The sequence below is a fragment of the Lissotriton helveticus genome, chromosome 11, assembly GCF_964261635.1.
Source record: "Lissotriton helveticus chromosome 11, aLisHel1.1, whole genome shotgun sequence".
Lineage (NCBI taxonomy): Eukaryota > Metazoa > Chordata > Amphibia > Caudata > Salamandridae > Lissotriton > Lissotriton helveticus.
This window is the reverse complement of record NC_136072.1, coordinates 1,110,391,698-1,110,415,079: the sequence shown is the minus strand read 5'-3', so window position 1 is coordinate 1,110,415,079 and position 23,382 is coordinate 1,110,391,698. Positions and strand designations below refer to the sequence as shown.

The window sequence follows — 23,382 nt, the reverse complement described above, 5'->3', positions numbered from 1 at the left end:
GGTGATGGGGGAACAAAGGGGGGGGGGCTACTTGTCGAACAGCCAGGTCTTGAGTAGCCTCCTTAAGGTCAGCAGGTCTTGGGTCTGTTGTAGGCTCAGTGGGAGGGTTTTCCAGGTCTTGGCGGCAAGGTGGGAGAAGCATCTGCCACCGGTGGTTGTTCCTTGGATGCGAGGGACAGTGGCGAGGGTGAGGGCGGCGGAACGGAGCTTGCGATTGGGGATGTAGAAGAAGAGTCGTCTGTTGAGGTAGGTTGGGCCAGTCTTGTGTAGTGCCTTGTGTGCGTGGATGAGGAGCTTGAAGGAAATCCTCTTGTTGACGGGGAGCCAGTAGAGGTTTCTCAGGTGAGGGGTGATGTGGCTGTGGTGTGGTACATCGAGGATCAGGCGTGCAGAGGCGTTTTGAATGTGTTGCAGTCCTTTGATGAGCTTGGCCGGGGCTCCCGCGTAGAGGGTTTTTCCATAGTCGAGTCTGCTACTGACGAGGGCCTGGGTGACTGTTCTTCTTGTATCTGTCGGGATCCACCTGTAGATCTTGCGGAGCATGCAGAGGGTGTTGAAGCAGGAGGAGGAGACTGCGTTGACTTGCTTGGTCAGGGAGAGTGTTGAGTCGAGGATGACTCCAAGGATGCATGCGTGGTCGGTGGGTGGGTGTCGGAGCTGCTCCTAGTGCCGTAGCCCACCAGGAGTCGTCCCAGGCTGAAGGGTTGGAGCCGAGGATGAGGACCTCCGTCTTGTCCGTGTTCGGCTGATCTTCATCCAGTCGGTGACGGCCTTCATTCCTTCGTGGAGGTTGGATTTGCCAGTGAGGGGGTCCTTAGTGAGAGAGAGGATCAGTTGAGTGTCATCGGCGTAGGAGATTATGTTGAGGTCGTGCTGTCGGGTGACTTGTGCGAGTGGGGCCATGTAAATGTTGAACAGTGTCGGGCTGAGGGATGATCCCTGGGGTACGCCGCAGATGATCGTGGAGGTTTCGGATCGGAATGGGGGAGGCGGACGCTCGGGGTTCTGCCGGAGAGGAAGGAGGTGGTCCATTCCAGGGTCTTGTCTTGGATCCCTGCGTCGTGGAGGCGTGTGCATAGTGTGCGGTGGCAGACGGTGTCGAAGGCGGTGGAGAGGTCCAGGAGGATGAGGGCCGCGGTCTCACCGTTGTCCAGCAGGGTCATGATGTAGTCGGTGGCAGTGATGAGGGAAGTCTCGGTGCTGTGGTTGTTGCGGAACCCTGATTGGGATGGGTCTAGGATTCTGTTTTCTTCGAGGTATCGGGTTAGCTGTCTGTTGACAATCTTCTCGATGACCGTTGCTGGGAACGGAAGTAGGGAGATGGGCCGGTTCTTGAGATCTCTTGGGTCCGTCTTTGGTTACTTGAGCAGGGCGTTTATCTCGGTGTGTTTCCGGTTCTCTGGGAAGGTCATGGTCTCGAAGGAGAGATTGATGATGTTGCGCAGGTGGGGTGTGATGGAGCTGCTGGCTTTGTTGAAGATGTGGTGCAGGAGTGAATTTGACAGGGAGCCGGAGTGGATTATGCTCATGGTCTTGATGGTGTCATCTATGTTCATGTTGGCCCAGGCTGGCAGGGGGTCGTGGTCAATGGTGTGCGGGGTGTCCAGAGTGTCGATGTCTGTTGGGGCTGTCTGGGCATTGAAGCTGTTGTGGATGTCAGCGATCTTGCACTGGAGGAAGGTGGCGAGGGAGTCGCACAGGGCCTGCGACGGCGGTATGTCGTTGGTGTTGGAGCTGGGGTTGGGGAGTTCTTTACGATGTTGAAGAGCTCCTTGCTGTTGTGTGCGTTGTTGTCAAGGCGGTCTTTGAAGGAGGTCCTCTTGGCAGACCTGATGAGGTGATGGTGTTTGTGGATGGCGTCTTTATGGGCTGCGATGTTGTCCGTTGACTTTTCATTGTGCCGTTTCTTCTCTAGTTTTCGGCACGGTTCGCTTGGAGGCTAGGAGTTCTGGGGTGAACCAGCTAGCTCTCTTGCTGGTGTCTCTGTTGGTTGGTTTCTTCAGCCGGCGAGGGTGTTGGCGCAGTCATTGATCCAGCATCTGAGGTTGGAGGCAGCGTCGTCAATATTGGAGCTGTCGATGGGTGGGCTGAGAGTGAGGTTTGCGTGTAGTTGGTCTTCCATGATTTTGCTCCAGCAACGGCAGGGAATCTGTTGGGTGCAGTGGTGTGTGGTGGGTTTCTAGAAGGTGAAGTGGATGCAGCGGTGGCCGGTCCAGAGGATTTCGGTGGTGTGGCTGAAGGAGACGTGGGATCTTGAGGAGAAGACGGAGTCGAGGGTGTAGCCGGCGGAATGGGTAGGCTTTGTGACGAGCAGATAAACACCATAGACCACCACCAACGCGTTTCAACCAACACTCGTTCTTGCTCACGGTATGTGATTCCTTCATCACTTTCTTGTTTATAAAGACTCCCAGGCATGCCATTTAGGAGGCATTATGGGATACATAGTTCAAATAATTGTTACCAAATTTTTTAAAAAAGGCAAAAAGGGTGATTATTTACATGTGCTATTTAAGTCGTAGATCTTGCGCTCAATGCATTATAGTTTTGTCACTATGTGAATCCATGAATTTATGAGAAAATAGTGACAAAACCATAATGCACTGAGCACTAAAGGTTGGAAGCATACAATTGCCCACGAAGTGGTATTACAGATTGTTTGCACAAGACTATTGTGTCATGACTTGTCGATAAAGCTTTAAACATTTTGAAAAATGAGAAATACAAATTGATATGGAATCAATGGGACATCAATAATGGACTAATATTTGCAAGATCTATGACCAAATTCCTCTGATATAGTTAGTTGTACTGACTATATCTCGCGCGCCCGCAATCCACTGCTGAATATGTCCAATATTACATCATTCATTACATGGTCAGTGACATCACTGATGACATTTCAAATTACATCATCCACGTGACAATCAGATACACCTTATCATGCACTAGTATAACCTTTCATCACTCACTGTAAAATATAGAGTACCATATTTGAATCCATTGACACACCAATACAAGTTTCTAAAACCCACTCAGTAAATACTAGATCTATACACACATCTAATCACTTACCTTGTAAGTGATTAGGCAGGAAGCACTAAGGGATTTAGCACGAAGCACTAAGGGATTTGGCACGAAGCACTAAGCACTTAGCACTTTCTTGAGGCGGAAAGCCGGGAAAGTTAGGCAGCGAGACACGACTTGTTGTTAATTCATTTTATCTTTGTGATGATTGTTATTTGCTATTTGCACTCGCCCACTTACCCTTGCACCATCTGTCATCCCTCGCAGCCGATTAGGAGCTGTCTCGGGATGCTTCGGGGGTAAGCCGCCATATTGCTGGGAGTCACAGGGTTGCGGTCTAGCTCATTTGACCCTCCCGCCCTCTCTTGTATTTAAATCCCGCTACTTCCCTCGCGCACTGATTTGACATGAAGCACTAAGCACTTAGCACTTTCTTGAGGCGGAAAGTCGGGAAAGTTAGGCAGCAAGACACAACTTGTTTTTAATTCATTTTATCTTTGTGATCATTGTTATTTGCTATTTGCACTCGCCCACTTACCCTTGCACCATCTGTCATCCCTCGCAGCCGATTAGGCGCTGTCGTGGGATGCTTTGGGGGTAAGCCGCCATATTGCTGGGAGTCACAGGGTTGCGGTCTAGCTCATTTGACCCCCCGCCCTCTCTTGTATTTAAATCCTGCTACTTCCCTCGCGCGCTGATTTGGCACGAAGCACTAAGCACTTAGCACTTTCTTGAGGCAGAAAGCCGGGAAAGTTAGGCAGCGAGACACGACTTGTTTTTAATTAATTTTATCTTTGTGATCATTGTCATGTGCTATTTGCACTCGCCCACTTACCCTTTCACCGTCTGCCATCCCTCGCAGCCGATTAGGCGCTGTCGCGGGATGCTTTGGGGGTTAGCAGCCATATTGCTGGGAGTCGCAGGGTTGCGGTCTAGCTCATTTGACCCTCCCTCCCTCTTCCTGCATAAATGTCTGTCATTTCCCATCCACGCAGCGGTCTAGCTCATTTGACCCCCCGCCCTCTCTTGTATTTAAATCCTGCTACTTCCCTCGCGCACTGATTTGGCACGAAGCACTAAGCACTTAGCACTTTCTTGAGGCAGAAAGCCGGGAAAGTTAGGCAGCGAGACACAACTTGTTTTTAATTAATTTTATCTTTGTGATCATTGTCATGTGCTATTTGCACTCGCCCACTTACCCTTTCACCGTCTGCCATCCCTCGCAGCCGATTAGGCGCTGTCGCGGGATGCTTTGGGGGTTAGCAGCCATATTGCTGGGAGTCGCAGGGTTGCGGTCTAGCTCATTTGACCCTCCCTCCCTCTTCCTGCATAAATGTTTGTCATTTCCCATCCGCGCAGCGGGCGCGCCAATGGCGCGCGTGTGCCTGTCTGCGCCCGTCCGTGCCCTACCGTGTCCAGGGGCCATATCCCCTTATCAAACTCCGCCAAAGAGGTTTATCTACAGGGCAGATCATCTGCACACGCTAAGACCCACATCTATACAGGGCTGTATCACTTTAGACATGATGGATCCATTTCCACAGTCCTGTTTGCACTGCACCTTCTCTCTGGATGTCCCACAGTTGTGTCGTTGCTGCACTTTGAGTTCCACTACTTCCTCTAATCCTTCTTATAAGTTTCTTTGCCTGAATTGCCGCTCCTTATCCAAACACAAACGTGAGATTTTTGATCTTTTAATTGAGGAACTACCTGACGCTCTATTTGTTACTGAAACGTAGCTGCATGAAAGCGCCGGTCCAGACATAGCGGTAGCACTACCTTCTAATTACGCCATTGCTAGGAGCGACAGACCCAATAAAATCGGGGGTGGCATTGCGATCATATTTAAGAACACCTTCCAATGCCAGCTTGATTCTGTTATTTTAAGTAATTGCGAGGCAGGGCGTTTTAAACTTGCCCTTCATCCTAAAGTTACTCCTACGGGCCTTCTGGTCTACCATCCCTCCCGGCCCTGTGAATGCCTGGTCGACACAACTCTCCGATTACATAGCTTCTATTCTTACAACTTCTAGTAATTTTTTGATTGTAGGCGACTTTAATGTTCACCTGGAGGACTCTAAGAACAGCATAAGCAGGAACTTAATCGCCGATTTGGAAGCTATGAATATCACTCTACATAATCGTGGCCCCACGCACAGCTGTGTCACTTCTTGAACCCTATCTTCTCCAATGTTCCTCATCTACATTGTTCTCCTGCCTTACCCGTCCTTTGGTCTGACCACTATCAGATTTATGTTTTCACCCACTGACGTATTGCCTCACTGCAGAGTTCCATCAGTCACTAACAAAAGAAACTGGAATAAGCTGGACATTATCTCTCTTAATAATATGCTTGCGACTGACCTTCCCACCGATCCTCTGAAGTCGATCGATATGGATACTGTATCAGGTATCACAAAATCCTGGCTCCTGGAGGCTATTGACATCTGCCTTCCTCTTTCCAATAAGAAGGTGGCTAACCACAAAACACCGGCACCCTGGTTCAACGAAGCATTAAAAGCGGATAAGTCGCAGTGTAAAAAACTGGAACGTATTTGGAGAAAGGATTACTCTCCCACGGCAGGTCTCAACTATAAAAGCGAATTGAAGCGCTATCATAAAGCCTGCGCCCTAACTAGGGCCAACTATGTCACTTAAACGATAACTGAAGCAGCAAATAAATCCAAAGTACTCTTTGGCTTGGTTAAAAATCTTGCGGGCACTCAGACCACAGCTAAACCTCTGCCCTTGTCCAGTAGCAAATGAGATGAACTTGCTCAGTTTTTTATCACAAAAATCGATAAAATCTATCAAGATATCTCTGACCAAAGCGGTAGTATTACCGTGCCCACATTACCTGCTATCCCACAGGATTTAAACTATCCTCTTATCCCCTCCTACGCTCTCCTCCTTTCATGGCCTGATCTTCACCCCGCAGCCCTTCTCGAGATTCTACGCATAGTGAAATCGGGTTCTCCTACTGATCCCTTGCCCATTCCAATACTGCGTTTATTGGATAGCCCGCAGCTCTCCATGATTGCACTACACTTAATCATTCCTTCAAAACTGCCGTTGTTCCCGCTTGTTGGAAGCATGCAATGGTCCCCCCATTGCTGAAAAAGCCTACGGCGGACCCTAAAGTTCTCTCCAACTTCCGTCCTATTTCTCTGTTGCCGGCCTTCTCCAAAGTTTTGGAGAGGCATATTCATCAGCATCTGTCTCAGTTTGAGGCGACAAACAATTTATTGCATTCCTCCCAGTCGGGTTTTCGTCCTGGCTTCTCTACTGAAACGAAGAGTTGTTTCAGTAGAGAAGCCAGGACGAAAACCCGACTGGGAGGAATGCAATAAATTGTTTGTTGACACAAATTGAGACAGATGCTGATGAATATCATAGGCATCACGGAAAATATCCGCTCCTTGCTGGATCAAGGTGACACAGCAGCTCGATCTCAGTGCATCTTTTGATACTGTTTCCCACAATATTCTCCTCAGATCCCTCGCCGCCACGGGCATCGGTGGTGTAGCCTTAGAATGGTTGGCATCTTTCCTGACGGACCGGACTTTTCAAATTTTCTCACATGCTACTACTTCCAAAATCTATTCATCACCCCATGGTGTACCCCAGGGCTCGATTCTTAGCCCTCTCCTTTTTAATCTTTACGTCACTCCTTTGGCCCTTATCGCGGAACGTTCCGGGTTGACGTTGTACACCTATGCCGATGACTCACAAATCGTCATCTCCCTAACTCAATCAGACCAGGCCTTCACCTCCCTCCTTCAGACTGGCCTCGGGGAGATATCCCATTGGATGAATCTTAACCTCCTCAAATTGAATGGAGGGAAGACGGAAGTCTTGGTCCTCGGGCAAAAACTTGACCTTTGGAGCTCCAGGCATTGGCCATCTTAGATGGGTCCACTTCCATCCCCTTCTGAGCACATGCGTAACCTGGGGGTGATTATTGACAAGGGGCTCACTATGCAATGCCAGGCCAATAAAGTGGCAGTCACCTGCTTTACCATTCTACGCTGGCTGAGGAAAATCTTGTGGATGCTGCCGCTTGACACCCAGAGGTCCGTAATGAACGCCCTGATAACCTCTCGGTTGGACCATGGTAACATACTCTACCTGGGGGCGACCAAGGCAGTCACGAGACATCTTCAACTAGTACAAAACGCCGCCGTATGCTTGCTCTGCGGTTGCCATAAAACCGACCATGTCACAGAACGCCTCCGTGAACTTCACTGGCTTAAAGTCGATAGCCGCGTGAAATTCAAAACAATGAGTTACATGCACAAGATCAAGTCTGGGAATGCTCCTGAATACTTGCAATCCCTTGTCAAAACCTACTCCCTGTCTCGCTCTCTCCGTTCCTCCTCACAAAATGTATTCTGTGTGCCCAAGTTTAGACTATCGAGAATGGGTGGCAGGTCTTTCTCGTTCTTAGGGCCCAGACTTTGGAATTCCCTTCCCCTTGACATTCGTGCTGAGAGCTGTTATGCCCGCTTCCGCAGGGCCATGAAAACCTGGCTCTTTAATCAATAACCTCTCATTAGTCTGTGCCCTTGCTGCCTCTGTCTCCTCTAGTGCCGGGAAACCCTTTAAGGTAGCTGTCGCGCTTTACAAATCTAATAAATAAATAAATACCTATAGATTCACTCATACATGCGGTCAATGATCAATAGAACACTATCAAATATACTTATACACCTAAATCGACATTACATACCAGCACACATCCTATTCACTTATGAAGTCATCCTACTCACTTATGCAAACAATGGATCATACTTACATTTACCTTGCTACACACTAATATAAACACCTCTTCATCTATTCATAGAGATAGTAACTCATATTTAGTGTGTTATAAAATCACTCTTACAAGTATACAGTTATCCATACAGTCACTCATGCAATCAATGAGTCTTATTTATACTTATTTATATAACAACTGACACATACACTGCCTTTTATTTTTCTAGTTTGTTCGACATGTACCATTGAGAGATATATTTGCTCATAACCACACCCATAAAGATATTCACTCACCAAACAACTGTTATAACATGTAGTTTTAACTTCATATGCCTACTGAATGAACTATTCACACATCTTTGGGCAGTCACACCCCCCAACTCACTCTCCCATACAAATACTCAGTTAACTAATCAATAACTAATATAGACTTTCACATAGCTAGTAACCAACTGGAGAAGCAGTCCAGATATTTATATTTATATATCCACTCATTCTTCAATGCAAATTGCTATATATATAATACATATTTAAATAACAAAGCAAACCACATTCACTGGATGTTGTCATCAGTCATTTCATTTGAGATGTCATCAGTGATGTCATTGACCATTTCATCAGTGATATAATATGTGACGTCATCAGCAGTGCATTGCGGGCGCGCGAGATATAGTCAGTACAACTAACTATATCGGAGGAATTTGAATGTTTTTGTACGAGTGAAATGTCCAGCTAACTATAACACCCCTAAAACCTATGTTTTTTTCAGTGAATTTCCAAGGTTTTTTTAAATGCTAATTCCTAACTATATCAGGCCTGAAACCTATGTTTTTTTCACTGAATATACATATATATATATATCACCTGCTGGCGGTTGCGGTAGTTATTGTTAGGCCCTTGTCTCCATTCAAAAAACATTTTTTCCTTTGCCAAACCTTTGGCCCCATTTGATGAATCTTTGCGAAATCTTCAAAACGAATGGTTCGCTCAGGTCAGCTTTTCTCTTGAAAGTTTTGGGGTGATTCGTTGTGCCCACCAGGTACCTCCAGTAAGCCTCACCCAGAGGGATTGCTGAGAGGTGGTTCGAGGCCATGCCCCTTTTTACACCACTCTGCAAACGTACCTCTTGGCCCATTGCTGGTGGGGAGATGAGGTCCTCTTGTGTCCTGGGGACCTCATGACTAAAGTAGACTCCATCCCCCATGCAGCAGTGCGCCAGGAGGCGTGTTTGCAGAGTGGTGTATAAAGGGGGAGTGGCCTTGGACCACTCTCAGCAATCCAGCTGAATGGGGCTTACTAGAGATAACAGAAGGACTAGTTGGCCCCAAGAGACACTCAGGAGGTAAGGGGACTTCATCCCCTAACTAAGAGCACACCAGGAGGTGCGTTTTCAGAGTGGTAGAGAAAGGGGGCATGACCTGTGCCCAGCTCTCAGCAATCCCACTATCTGGGGCTTACTGGAGGTATCAGGTTGGCTAGTTGGACCCTAAGAAACACCAACTACAAAGGGGACTGTAATGCCCACCGAAGAGCGTGCCAGGGAGCATGTTTGCTGACTGGTGGTCAATGGGGGCGTGGTCTGCTATGAGTACTTATCGATGGTGCTGTGTGGGACTTATTGGAGGTAATAGGAGGGGTAGAGGGCCCCCAAGTTTGTCCTTGGGTGCCAACTACCCCTCCTGTTACCTCCAGTAAGTCTCACACAGTGGGATTGCTAAGAGGTCTTGGGAAGTCAAGCCCCCCCCTTTCTCCACCACTCTGCAAATCGTACCTCCTGGCAAAATACAGGTTGGGGGATGAAGTCTATTTTACTTCTGAGGGAATTTGGGGGCCAGGAAGCCCTCCTGGTACCTCCTGTAAGTCCTACACTGTGGAATTCCTAAGCGCTGGTTAAAGTCCCAGCCCCCTTTCTCCTCCACTGTGCAAACACAACTACCAGTTAAAGAAGCAATGGTTATGTAATAGGTCTCGCATTTGCAAGAGTTAGAGCTATTGGCATTGTAAATGTAAATGTTTTTTACTAATGTTTTTTGGAGTGGAGTGAATGTACGTTGTGTTTGGTGGAATTATGTTGTATGTTGTGCAGTGAGAATATGTGGATAGAAAGTATGTGGTATTTAGTGTGTAGGAATGATGTCGAGTGGGATTATGTGTTATGGAGCATAATTATGTGGTATGAAAGTCTGTGTTGTGGAGTGGTAACCTTAGGTTTAGCCATACTCATTGCCAAAGAAGCTAAACTATGAGCTCAATGAGACAAAAAAGAAGGAATCACTGAGGAGCATTTCTGGACCTATTCAGAAGTATGAGCAGGGCCACTAGAATTATGTGACTGTTTGGCTGCACCGACTTTCACACAATTATGCATTTTCCACATTAGCCACATAATCTATCATCTGCTTCCTAATATGCAGATTTGAACAAAAAAAGCCTTGTTTCTAGCTCAAACGGCTAACAGATTAACAAAAATACAGCAACAAGTGTTACAGCGTGGTGGAAGGTCCTTTGCAAACCTAAAATGGTCACCTGTTTCTTATAGCTAAATGTGGGTGTTAAATTGGTACTAATGGTGTTCCAGCCACTCTTGCTTCTTTCTGTGCCTCTCTTGCCTCTTTCTGAATTTCTGTTGCTTCTTTCTGCAACTTTCTTTCTTTTTCTGCACCCGTCTTGTCTCTCTGCAAATCTCTTCTACTTTCTGCAGCTCTTTTGGCTCTTTCTACACCTCTGTTGCCTCCTTTTGTACTCCTCTTCCCTCTTTCTGCACCCATCTTGCCTTTTTCTGTACCTCTCTTCCTTATTTCTGTACTTCTTTTGTTTCTTTCTGCCCCACTCTTGCTCCTTTCTGCACCCCGCTTGCCCCTTTCTCTACGCCTCTTGCCTCTTTCTGCACCCCTGTTCCCTCTTTCTGTAGTTCTCTTGCCTCTTTCTGTACCTCTGTTGCTTCTTTCTGCACTTCTCTTACCTCTTTCTACATCTCTGTTGGTTCTTTCTGCCCCCTCTTGCTTCTTTCTGCACCCATCTTCCATATTTATGCTTCTCTCTTGCCTTTGTCTGCACCCCTGTTATTTCTTTCTGCACCTTGCTTGCCTGATTGTGCAAAATTCTTGCCTCTTTCTGCAGTTCTCTTGTCTCCTTCTGTACCACTGTTGCTTCTTTCTGTACCCCTCTTGCCTCTTTCTGTACCCCCTTCCCTCTTTGTGCAAGTCAGTTCCCTCTCTGCACTTCTCTTCCCTATTTCTGCACTTCTTTTCCTTCTTTATGTACCTCTCTTGCCTCTGTCTACACCTTAGTCGCCTCTTTTTGCACCTCTCCTGCCTCTTTCGGCACCTGTCTTGCCTCTTTCTGCATTTCTCTTCCTTTTCTGCACCTTTCTTGTTTCTGTCTGTAACTCTCTTGTCTGTTTAATCACTTCTCTTGCCTCTTTCCACACATCTTTTGTCTGTTTCTGCCACTCTCTTGTCTCTTCCATCACTTCTCTTGCTTCTTTCAACACCTATGTTGCTTCTTTCTTTACCTCTCTTATCTCTTTCTACACCCCTTGTTGTTCTTTCTGCACCTCTCTTGCCTCTTTCTGCACCCCTGTTCCCTCTTTATGTGCCTCTCTTGCCTGTTTCTGTACCCCTCTTGCCTCTTTCTGCACCTCTCTTGCTTCTTTCTGCACCTTTCTTGTCTCTTTCTGCACTTCTCTTGCCTCTTTCTGCACCCATCTTGCCTCTTTCTAAACCTCTGCTGGTTCTTTCCGCATGTCTCTTGCTTCAATCAACACCTCTCTTGTTTTTTTCTGCACTTCTCTTCCCTCTTTCTGCAATTCTCTTACTTTTGTCTGCACCTTTCTTGTTTCTTTCTGTAACTCTCTTGTCTGTTTAATCATTTCTCTTGCTTCTTACTGCACCTCTGTCGTTCTTTCAGCACTTCTCTTGCCTCTTTCCACACTTCTTTTGCCTGTTTCTTTCACTCTCTTGTCTCTGTTTTATCACTTCTCTTGCTTCTTTCGCCACCTCTGATGCTTTCTTATGTACCTCTCTTACCTCTTTCTAAACGCCTCGTTGCTCTTTCTGCACTTCTCTTGCCTCTTTCTGCACCCCTGTTCCCTCTTTCTGTGACTCTCTTGCCTGTTTCTGTACCTCTCCTGCCTATTTCTGCACCTCTCTTGCTTCTTACTGTACCTTTTTTGCCTCTTTCTGTACTTCTCTTGCCTCTTTTTGTACCCATCTTGCCTCTTTCTACATCTCTGGTGGTTCTTTCTGCACGTCTCTTGCTTCATTCTACACCTCTTTTGCTTTTTTCTGCACTCCTGTTACCTCTTTTAGCACCCTCTTCCCTCTTTCTGCAGTTCTCTTGCCTCTTTCTGCACCTCTGTTGCCCCTTTCTGCACTTCTCTTGCTTCACTCCTCTTGCCTCTTTCTACATCTCTGTTGCTTCTTTCTGCACTCCTCTAGCTCTCTTGGCACCTCTATTCTCCACAACGGCCCCCACAACACTAAGGATGCCTGGCCTCCATCTTGGGGGTGCCCAGGAGTGGACACCTCACAGGGAAAGCCAGGATGGGTTCCCTCAGCGGTATTCGCACAAGCGCCTTAAGACCCTTGCGGGTGAGTAGTGCACTATACAAGTATCAATTTACATTTTACATTTCTTTTACCCCTCTTGCCTCTTTCTGTCTCCCCTTACCTCTTGCTGCATGTCTCGTCCCTCTTTCTGCACTACTCTACCCTCTTTCTGCACTTCTCTTTCTATTTCTGCACCCCTCTTTCCTCTGTCTACACCTTACTTCCCTCCTTCTGCACCTCTCCTGCCTCTTTCTTCTCCTGTCTAGCCTCCTTCTGTACTTTTTTCCTTTTTTTCTGCACTTTTCTTCTTTCTTTCTGCAACTCTCTTGTCAGTTTCATCTCATCTCTTGCTTCTTTCTGCACCTCCGTTGCTTCTTTCAGCACTTCTTTTGTTTCTTTCTGCACCTCTATTGCTTCTTTCTGCACCCCTCTTGTCCCTTTCTTCACCCCTCTTGCCTCTTTCTGCACCCCTGTTCCCTTTTTCTGCAGTTCTCTTACCTCTTTCCGCACCTCTATTCCTTTTTTCTGTACTTCTCTTGCCTCTTTCTTCACCCCTCTTGCCTCTTTCTACACCTCTGTTGGTTCTTTCTGTACTCCTCTTCCTTCTTTCAACACCTCTCTTGCAAGATTAGGTATCCCTCTTGCCTCTTTCTTCACCTCCCTTGCCTTTGCCTGCACCCCTGTTATATCTTTCTGCACCTTTGTTTGCCTGATTGTGCAAAATTCTTGCCTCTTTCTGCAGTTCTCTTGTCTCCTTCTGCACCTCTGTTGCTTCTTTGTGCAATTCTTGTGCCTCTTTCTGTATCCCTCTTGCCTCTTTCTGCACCCATGTTGCTTCTTTCTGCACTTGTCTAGCTTCTTTCTGTACCTCTCTTGCTTCTTTCTGTACCCCCCTTGCCTCTTTCTGCACCCCTCTTCTCTCTTTCTGCACACCTCTTCCCTCTTTCTGCACCTCTCTTGTCTCCTTCTATACCACTGTTGCTTCTTTCTGCACCCTACTTGCCTCTTTCTGTACCCCTTTCCATCTTTGTGCAGTGCTCTTCCCTCTTTTTGTACTTTTCTTCCCTCTTGCTGCACTTTTCGTCCCTCTTTCTGCACCCCTCTTGCCTCTGTCCGCACCTGTTTCCTCTTTATGTACCTCTCTTGTCTCTTTCTGCACCTGACTTGCCTCTTTCTGAACTTCTCTTCCCTTTTTCTGCACCTTTCTTGTTTCTTTCTGCAACTCTCTTGTCTGTTTCATCACTTCTCTTGCATCTTTCTGTACCTCTGTCGTTCTTTCAGCACTTATCTTGCCTCTTTCCGCAATTTCATTGCCTGTTTCTGCTAATCGCTTGTCTCTGTCATCACTTCTCTTGCTTCTATCTGCACCTCTGTTGCTTTTTTCTGTACCTCTCTTCCCTCTTTCTACACCCCTCTTTGCTCTTTCTGCAACTCTCTTGCCTCTTTCTGAACCCATGTTCCCTCTTTCTGCACCTCTCTTGCCTGTTTCTGTACCTCTCTTGCCTGTTTATGTACCTCTCTTACTTCCTTATGCACCTCACTTTCCTCTTTCTGTACTTCTCTTGCCTCCTTCTGCCCCCACCTTGCCTCTTTCTATACCTCTGATGGTTCTTTCTGCACTTCTCTTGCTTCGTTCTATACCTTCCTTGCTTTTCTCTGCACTCCTCTTACCTCTTTCTGCACCCCTCTTCCCTCTTTCTGCACCTCTCTTGCCTCTTTCCGTACACCTGTTCAGTCTTTCTGGAGTACTCTTGCCTCTTTCTGCACTACTCTTGCCTCTTTCTACATCTCTGTTGCTTCTTTTTGCACTACCTTTACTTCTTTCTGCACCTCTCTAGCACATGTATGCACCCCTCTAGCCTCTTTCTGCACCCATCTTCCCTATTTCTGCACCACTCTTGCCTCTGTCTGTACCACTGTTTCATCTTTCTGCACCTTGTTTGCCTATTTTTTAAACTTGTTTGCCTCTTTCTACAGTTCTCTTGCCTCCTTCTGCACCTCTGTTCCTTATTTGTGCACTTCTCTTTTCTGCACCCATTTTGCTTCTATCTGCACTTCTCTTGCTTCTTTCTGTACCTCTCTTGCTTCTTTCTGAACCTCTCTTGCTTATTTCTGTACCCCATTGCCTTTTTCTGCACCCATCTTCTATCTTCCTATACCCTCTGCCCACTTTCTGTACCTCTCTTGTCTCTTTCTTTACTTCTCTTGCCTCTTTTGTTACTTCTCTTGCCTCTTTCTGTACCTCTGTTGCTTGTTTCTGCACCCCCTTGCCTCTTTCTGTTCCCCTTACCTCTTTCTGCACATCTCTTCACTCTTTCTGTATTTCTTTTCCCTCTTTCTGTACTTCTCTTCCCATTTCTGCACCCCTCTTGCCTCTGGCTGCCCCTTGTTTCCCTCCTTCTGCACCTCTACTGCCTCTTCTGCATTTGTCTTGCCTCTTTCTGTACTTCTCTTCCTTTTTCTTAACCTTTCTTGTTTCTTTCTGCAAATCTCTTGTCTGTTTCATCACTTTTCTTGCTTCTTTCCTCACCTCTGTTGCTTCTTTCAGCACTTATTTTGCCTCTTTCTGCACTTCTTGTGCCTGTTTCTTCACCTTTCTGGTTTCCTTCTGCAACTCTCTTGTCTCTTTCATCGCTTCTGTTGCTTTTTGTGTACCTCTCTTGCCTCTGTCTGCACCTTGTTTCCCTCCTTCTGCACCTCTCCTGCCTCTTCTGCATCTGTCTTGCCTCTTTCTATACTTCTCTTCCTTTTTCTTAACCTTTCTTGTTTCTTTCTGCAACTCTCTTGTCTGTTTCATCACTTATCTTGCTTCTTTCCTCACCTCTGTTGCTTCTTTCAGCACTTCTTTTGCCTGTTTCTTCACCGTTCTTGTTTCTTTCTGCAACTCTCTTATCTCTTTCATCACTTGTGTTGCTTTTTTCTGCATCCCTCTTACCTCTTTGCTCTTTCTGCACCTCTCTTGCCTCTTTCTGCACCACTGTTGGTTCTTTTTGTACTTCTCCTGCCTCTTTTTGCACCCCTCTTGTCTCTATCTACACCCCTCTACCTTCTTTCTGCACCTCTATTGCATCTTTTTGCACTGCTCTTGCTTCTTTCTATATTTTTGTTGTTTGTTTCTGGACGTCTCTTGCCTTTTTTTGTAACTCTCTTGTTTCTTTCTGTACCCCTCTTGCGTCTTTCTGCACCCCTCTTTCATCTTTCTGTACCTATCTTGCCTCCTCCTGTACCGCTCTTGCCTCTTTCTATAGTTCTTTTGCCCCTATCTGCATCTCTGTTGCTTCTTTCTGCCCTTTTCTTGCTTCTTTCAGCACTCCTTTTGTTGATGTCTGCACCAATGTTGGTTCTTTCTGCAGTTTATGTTTATGTTTATGTTTAGGTGATTTGTATTGCGCGCAAATACCCTGAGGTGTCTCGGCGCATAGGATTGTAGTTCGGACAAAGAGACGCTGGAGGGGATCATTGATTGAAAAGCCAAGTTTTAAGTTGTTTCCTGAAAACTGTGAGGGTGGGACTAGTTTTGATGGAGAGAGGAAGGGCGTTCCAAAGCCTAGGAGTGGCAACTAGGAAACGTCTGTCTCCCCAGGAAGAAGTTTTTGTCCGTGGGACTGGTAGAAGGCAGGTAGAGGATGAGCGGATCGGTCTGCCGGGGGTATAAATGAGAAAATCGTTCTTTAGGAACCGAGGTCCAGAGTTGTGAATAGCTTTGTAAGAATACAGAGCGCTTTAAATTTAATCCGACTTCTAACACGCAGCCAATGAAGATGACGCATGGCTGTGGTGATGGAATTGTATTTAGCGATGCCGAGTAGTTCTCTTGCATCTTTCTGCACCTCTGTTGCCTTTGTCTGTGCATCTCTTGCCTCTTTCTGCTCTTCTCATGCCTCTTTCTGCACTTCTCTTGCTTCTTCCTTTACTTCTCTTGCTTCGTTGTGCGCTTCTCTTGCTCCTTTCTGCACTTCTCTGGTCTCTTTCTGCATTTCTATTTCCTCTTTATGCACCTCTGATAGTTCTTTCTGCAATTCATTTGCCTCTTTATGCATCCTTCTTACCTGTTTCTGTACCTCTGTTGCATCTTTCTGTACTTCTCTTGCCTTTTCAGCATCCCTTTTGTTATTGTCTGCACCAATGTTTGTTCTTTCTGCAGTTCTCTTGCCTCTTTCTGTACCTCTCTTGCCTTTTTCTGTGTATCTCTTTCCTCTTTCTTTTCTTCTCTTGCCTCTTTCTGCAATAATTTTGCTTCTTTCTGCACTTCTCTTGCTTCTTTGTGTGCTTATCTTACTTCTTTCTGCACTTCTCTGGCCTCTTTCGGTACTTCTATTGCCTCTTTCTGCACCTCTGATGGTTTTTTCTGCAATTTTCTGGCCTCTTTATGCACCCTTCTTACCTGTTTCTGTACCTCTGTTGCATCTTTCTGCACTTCTCTTACCTTTTCAGCACCCCTTTTGCTATTGTCTGCACCAATGTTTGTTCTTTCTGCAGTTCTCTTGCCTCTTTCTGTACCTCTCTTGCCTTTTTCTGTGTATCTCTTTCCTCTTTCTTTTCTTCTCTTGCCCCTTTCTGCACTAATCTTGCTTTCTTTCTGCACTTCTCTTGCTTCTTTGTGTGCTTATCTTACTTCTTTCTGCACTTCTCTGGCCTCATTCTGTACTTCTATTGCCTCTTTCTGCACCTCTGATGGTTCTTTCTGCAATTTTCTTGCCTCTTTCTACACTTCTCTTGCCTCTGTCTGTACCTCTGTTGGTTATGTCTGCAGTTCTATTGCTTCTTTCTGCAACTTTCTTTCCTTTTTGCTGTGCATCTCTTGTCTCTTTCCGCACTTCTTTTTCTTCTTTCCGCACTTCTCTTGTTTCATTCTGATCCTCTCTTGCTTCTTTCTTTATCCCTGTTGCACCTTTCTGCACTCGTATTCCCTCTTTCTGTACCTCTCTTGTCGCTTTTTGCTCCTCTGTTGTCTCTTTCTGTACCACTTTGCCTCTTTCTGCACTTCTCTTGCCTCTCTCTGCACCCCTGTTGCTTCTTTCTGTACTTCTCTTCCCTCTTTCTGCATTTTTGTTCCTTCTTTCAGCACTTAGTTTGCCTCTTTCTGCACTTCTTTTGCCTGTTTCCGCAACTCTCTTGTCTCTTTCATCACTTCTGTTGCTTCTTTCTGCACCCCTCTTACCTCTTTCTACATCCCTCTTTGCTCTTTCTGCACCTCTCTTGCCCCTTTTTGCACCACTATTGGTTCTCTCTGTACTTCTCTTGCCTCTTTCTGCACCCCTCTTGCCTCTTTTTGCACCCTTCTTCCTTCTTTCTGCACCTCTATTGCACTTTTATTAAATTCTCTAGCTTCTGTCTACATTTGTGTTGTTTGTTTCTGGACGTCTCTTGCCTTTTTCTGTACCTCTCTTGCTTCTTTCTGCACCCCTCTTTCATCTTTCTGCACTCCTCTTTCCTCTTTCTGCACCGCTCTTGCATCCTCCTGCTCCTCTCTTGCCTCTTTATATAGTTCTCTTGCCTCTTTCTGCACCTCTGTTGCTTCTTTCTGTACTTCTCTTGCCTCTTTCAGCACCCCTTTTGCTTCTGTCTGCACCAATGTTGGTTCTTTCTGCAGTTCTCTTGTATCTTTCTGCACTTCTCTTGCCTTTGTCTGTGCATCTCTTGCCTCTTTCTGCTCTTCTCTTGCCTCTTTCTGCACTTCTCTTGCTTCTTTCTGCACTGGTCTGGTCTCTTTCTGTACTTATATTGTCTCTTTCTGCACCTCTGATGGTTCTTTCTGCAAATATCCTGCCTCTTTCTACACTTCTCTTGCCTCTTTCTGCACCTCTGTTGGTTCTTTCTACAGTTCTATTGCTTCTTTCGGCACCTTTCTTGCCTTTTTCTTTGTATCTCTTGCCTCTTTCTGCACTTCCCATGCCTCTTTCTGCACTTCTCTTGCTTCTTTCTGCACTTCTTTTGCCTCTTTCTACATTTCTCTTACTAATTTATGGACTTCTCCTGCCTGTTTCTGCAACCATATTGCCTCTTTTTGCACCTCTGTTGCTTCTTTCTGTACTTCTCTTGCTTCTCTCTGATCCTCTCTTACTTCTTTCTTCATCCCTGTTGCGTCTTTCTGCACTCGTCTTCCCTCTTTCTGCACCTCTCTTGTCTCTTTTTTGCAGATCTGTTGTCTCTTCCTGTACCTCTTTGCCTCTTTCTGTACTGCTCCTGCCTCTTTCTGCACCTCTGTTGCTTCTTTCTGTACTTCATTTCCCTCTGTTTGCACTTCTGTTCCTTCTTTCAGGAATTCTCTTGCCTCTTTCTGCACCTCTGTTACTTCTTTCAGCACTTCTGGTACCTCTTTCTGCACCCCTGTTCCCTCTTTTTGTACCTCTCTAGCCTGTTGCTGCACCGGTCACCTCTTTCTGTACCTCTGTTCTCTCTTTATGCACCTCTTTTTCCTGTTTTTGTAACTCTCTTCTTTCTGCAGTTATGTTTCTTCTTTGCCTCTTTTTGCACTTCTCTTGCCTCTTTCTGCACCTCTGTTGCTTCTTTCTGCACTTCTCTTCCTTATTTCTGCATTTCTGTTCCTTCTTTCAGCACTTCTCTTTCTTCTTTATGCACCCCTGTTCCCTCTTTCTGCACCTCTCTTGCCTGTTTTTGCAACTCTCTTTCCTCAACTCTCTTTCCACAGTTCTGTTTCCTGTTTCTGTACATCCCATGCCTCTTTCTGCTCTCCTTTTGCTTCTTCCTCACTTTTCTTGTCTCTTTTGATACTTCTCTTGCCTCTTTCTGCACTTCTCTTGCCTCTTTCTGCACATTTCTTACTCTTTTTGGAACTCTCTTGTTTTTGCTTCACTTTTCTTGCTTCTTTCTGTACTTCTCTCGCCTGTTTCTATATTGAAATGGATAGTGCAAGCTGTTAAGTTTAAAGGTATGTGTGCTCTCGTGATTGAGGTATATGTCTACTTGAACATGTATTCTCACATGTGTTATGGATCTGAGGATGGTAGCTTAAAGAGCGGGTAGCTTCTCTTATAGCTGGTCAAATTGTGTTAGTTCTGCTCCATCATTCGGTTGCACAGGCAGACATGTGTTATGTACCTAGGTGTTATAGAGCCCCTCAAATGTACCATTGAATATACATGTGCCCTGTAGTAGGAGCAGAAAGAAATAGATACACCGTCTTGTACACAAATTTACAGAGTATGCTGTTTGAAACACGTATATTCAAGTTTTTGTATGTTTATTTTTATGTAATATGTCACCAGGTAAAAGCATAAACACATGCATGCATACCTTCACAAACTAGGTCAGACTTACAACAGTGATATGGTTAGGATTGCTGTTTTACATTTGGTAGAGCTAACATCCTGGACAGTCGATGACTAGTGAACCTTCAAGAGAAAAGTGAGATTTAAAACATCTTAAGAGAAGGATTAGTGATTAGGCTATTTTATATGAGTCTGTGGAAAGGTACAGTCGACGTAGGCCTCTTTCTGCACCTCTGTTGATTCTTTCTTTAATTTTCTTGCTTCTTTTTGCACCTTTCTTCCTCTTTCTGTACTTCTGTTGCCTCTTTCTGCACTTCTCTTGCTTCTTTCTGTGCCTTTTTTTTATATATGAATTAATAGCTAAAAATCCTTTAAAATTCACTGAAAAAACATGTTTCAGGGACGTTATAGTTAAAAATGTAGCATTTGGAAAACCTTTCAAAATTCACTAAAAAACCCACAAGTTTCAGGGACGTTATAGTTAATTGGACATTTCACTCGTACAAAACCAGAGAAATCTGGCCGTTATAGTTAGTTGAGCTAACTATAACTTGTGCCCCCTCAATGCACTGCTGATGACGTCACATATTACATCACTCATGACATGATCAGGGACATCACTGATGACATCACTGATAACATCTCAAATTATATCACTGATGACATCATCCACGTGATCATCTGATGCACCTCCAAACACCCTGATATAACCTTTGATATACCCACTCTAAAATACAGGCTACTATTCTTGAAACCATAGATACAACAATACCAGTTAGTACATACCCACTCACTGATTCCTAGGTCTACACACACATCCATTCACTCACCCATACATTCACTCAAAAATGCAGTCACTCATCAATACAGCCACTATCATATGCACTCATATACCCATACAGACGCTCACATACCGCCACTCACTCATAGAGTAACTCACACACCTAATCACTCATGCAAATAGTCAATCACACTCCCATGTACTCACCTATAATGTTATACACACACCACCTCATGTATTCCTACAAATACTGACACATACTTACTCTCTTATACAATCACTGGCATAAGCACACACTCATCAAAACAGCCACTCTCACAATCACTCACACTCACGTATAGTCACTTATATACTCTAACACTCACATATACTGCCTTTCTTATATGTAGTTACTCACACATGTACCACTGAGACATCTATTCACTCACCAACACAGCCATACACACACTCACCCACCCACACAGCCCCTCACAGTTGCACTCTTGAAACCTATATACCCAGTGAATCACCTACTCACATATCCATGCAGGGAGTCACTCACCCCCACCCACCCACACTAACACTCAGGCACCCCTACAGGTACTCCCACAACACAACCAATCAATAACCCATATAGACATTCATGTAGCTACTCACCAACTCCTGCAGGCTCTTACACAACAGCTGACAAACTGATACAGACATTCACACAGATGAGTCACTAACCCATACATTCAGTAAAACACGTTTAATCACTCACTTATACAGCCAGTCATGCACCTACTAAAACATCCATTCAGACACTCATACACCCACTCATTCTGCAATACACCTTGGTGTCTATGTGTGTGTGTATATATATATTTTTTTAACTATATAGGGAGCACGATTCACCAAGCAAAAAAGAGAGTACTCGAGCATATGAGAGCCATCAAACACCGAGATATGGTATATCCTGTAGCACGCCATTTCCAAGAACATCACAAGTCCAATCCCAACTTAATGAGGTACTTCTGTATTAACTACATCCCCAAAGACGAAAGAGGAGGGGATAGGGTCAAAACATTACGGAAGCTAGAGTCCAAGTATATTATAGAGATGCAGTCCAAGAGTCCCACAGGACTGAACAACGAGGAAGAACTTTGGGTGCACATAGGCTAAGTCGGGATAGAATAGTATCCAGATACAGATTAACAGTGCTTGCACCATCTAGCATTAACTTTGAACTTGAAAGAACAGTGTACATATGTTCCATATGAGGGAGCAGGGGAAACAGGAAAATGATATACAGGGGGTGCCCAACACAGATAATAAGGAGGGTAGTGAGTGTACACAGTGGTAAGGCGGTATGCCCATCCAGGGCTAGATTTACATAAGAAGAACTTAGGTTTCTTACCTACCCTGTTCCAATAGTGAACATTCGAGAAACGATGAACTTACTCATGTAGTTAATTTAATAAGCCACACCTAAGCATGAAATATACCTTTATAACGGCGGTAACAATTGCGAACAAGACGTGTATATATGTATATAGCAAAAAATAATAATGAATTCAATGTGAAGTTATAATTGAATCACAACACACTCTTCATGAACTACAAAATGGCCCCCGCATTCGCACCATGAAAGACTGCTAGATGTCTGTCCCTCATTGATTTTCACTAAAGAACAGAAAATATTTTTTTGACGGCCTGAACTTTATTGTTTTGTTAATAAATGTGGTCGGAAACATTATCTCACCGACATTGACAAAGGCGTGTAGCCGAAACGCGTCTGTCGGGTGTTTTGTTGCGGAATAAAAGCTGAAGATACTTCCTCCTCGTGTGCGCCTCGTTTATGGTCCAGAAAGGGATTATCGTACAAACAGATAGATTCACCTAAGAACAAAAATATATTTCCACTACAACGTTTCAGCTTCTGCCTTCTTCAGGTAGTTTCAAGATGGTAAGCTCAGTGGCTGCACAGATGACACAGCTGAATTTTCAAAAAGCATCATGAGTGAAGATTCCATTTGGAATGTGGAATCAATGCAGTCCTGAGAGTTCTTGAGATATGCAGTTATCAGGTTGTATTGTCAGTAATGTTCAGTCCATCTGGATGCAATGATTTTAAACGGTACATCCAGAAGTTTTCCCTGGAGTCCAGTAGTTCTTCCTTTGAGACATGTTCCACGGGGAAAATCTTCAAATCTGATAGTGAATGATCCACAAGGTTAAAATGATTGGCTACAGGGTGGTCAATTTTCTTATTAATTATTGCTGATTTGTGGTTCCTGAATCGTGTGCGGAGGTCATTCACTGTTTGGCCTACACATTGTTTTTTACAGCTTTGCCGTTGGCACTGAATCACATAAATAATGCATGTTGAGAGACATGTAAGATGCTGCCTTATTGTATAGGTCCTTCTGGTAACATAACTAGTAATTGATGATTTTTGTAAAAGGTATTCACACGTGATGCACCTTTTAGAGTCACAGCAATGAACCCCTGCATTTGTTACAGCTTGCTTGAGTTCAGCTCTCACAATAAGAGATCGTAAATTTGGAGCTCTGCGGTAAGCAATGACTGGCGGTTTTGGAAAAACCTTTTGCAATTTTTCACAAGTGGACAATAAGGGAAATGTTTTTTGCATTCTATTTCTGTAGTTGGGAGCTGATGGATGATAGTCGACTACAAATGGAGTTCTGTCACTTTTGTTTCTGGTGTTGGTATTCCTAATAAGTGCTTCTCTGGGTAACTGCAAAGACTTGTCAATTTGTTGCTGTATGATATGCAGAGGATAGCCCCGCCTTCTAAATAATGTAGCAAGCTCCTGTAGATGGTCTTTACAGGTTTCCTCATTGCTGCAGATGCGTCTTATTCTGAGTTCTTGGCTGTAGATGATGCTCAGTTTAGTGTGATGAGGGTGACATGAAGTCCAGTTTAGATACAAATGAGCATCTGTAGGTTTGTGGTACAGATCAGTTGTAATTTTGTGTTCATGAATGGTGACTAGCACATCCAGAAAAGGGAGATGATGCTTCTGTTTGGTATTGCTGCTGGTAAATTTGATGGT

The 23,382-nt window shown here is 45.0% G+C and overlaps 1 protein-coding gene across 2 annotated transcripts in view; it reads left to right on the top strand.

Annotated features, from left to right (window-relative positions):
• Positions 1 to 23,382, top strand: part of LOC144792661 (solute carrier family 2, facilitated glucose transporter member 11-like) — a 504,197-nt gene that overhangs the window by 255,086 nt on the left and 225,729 nt on the right. The window lies entirely within an intron of this gene.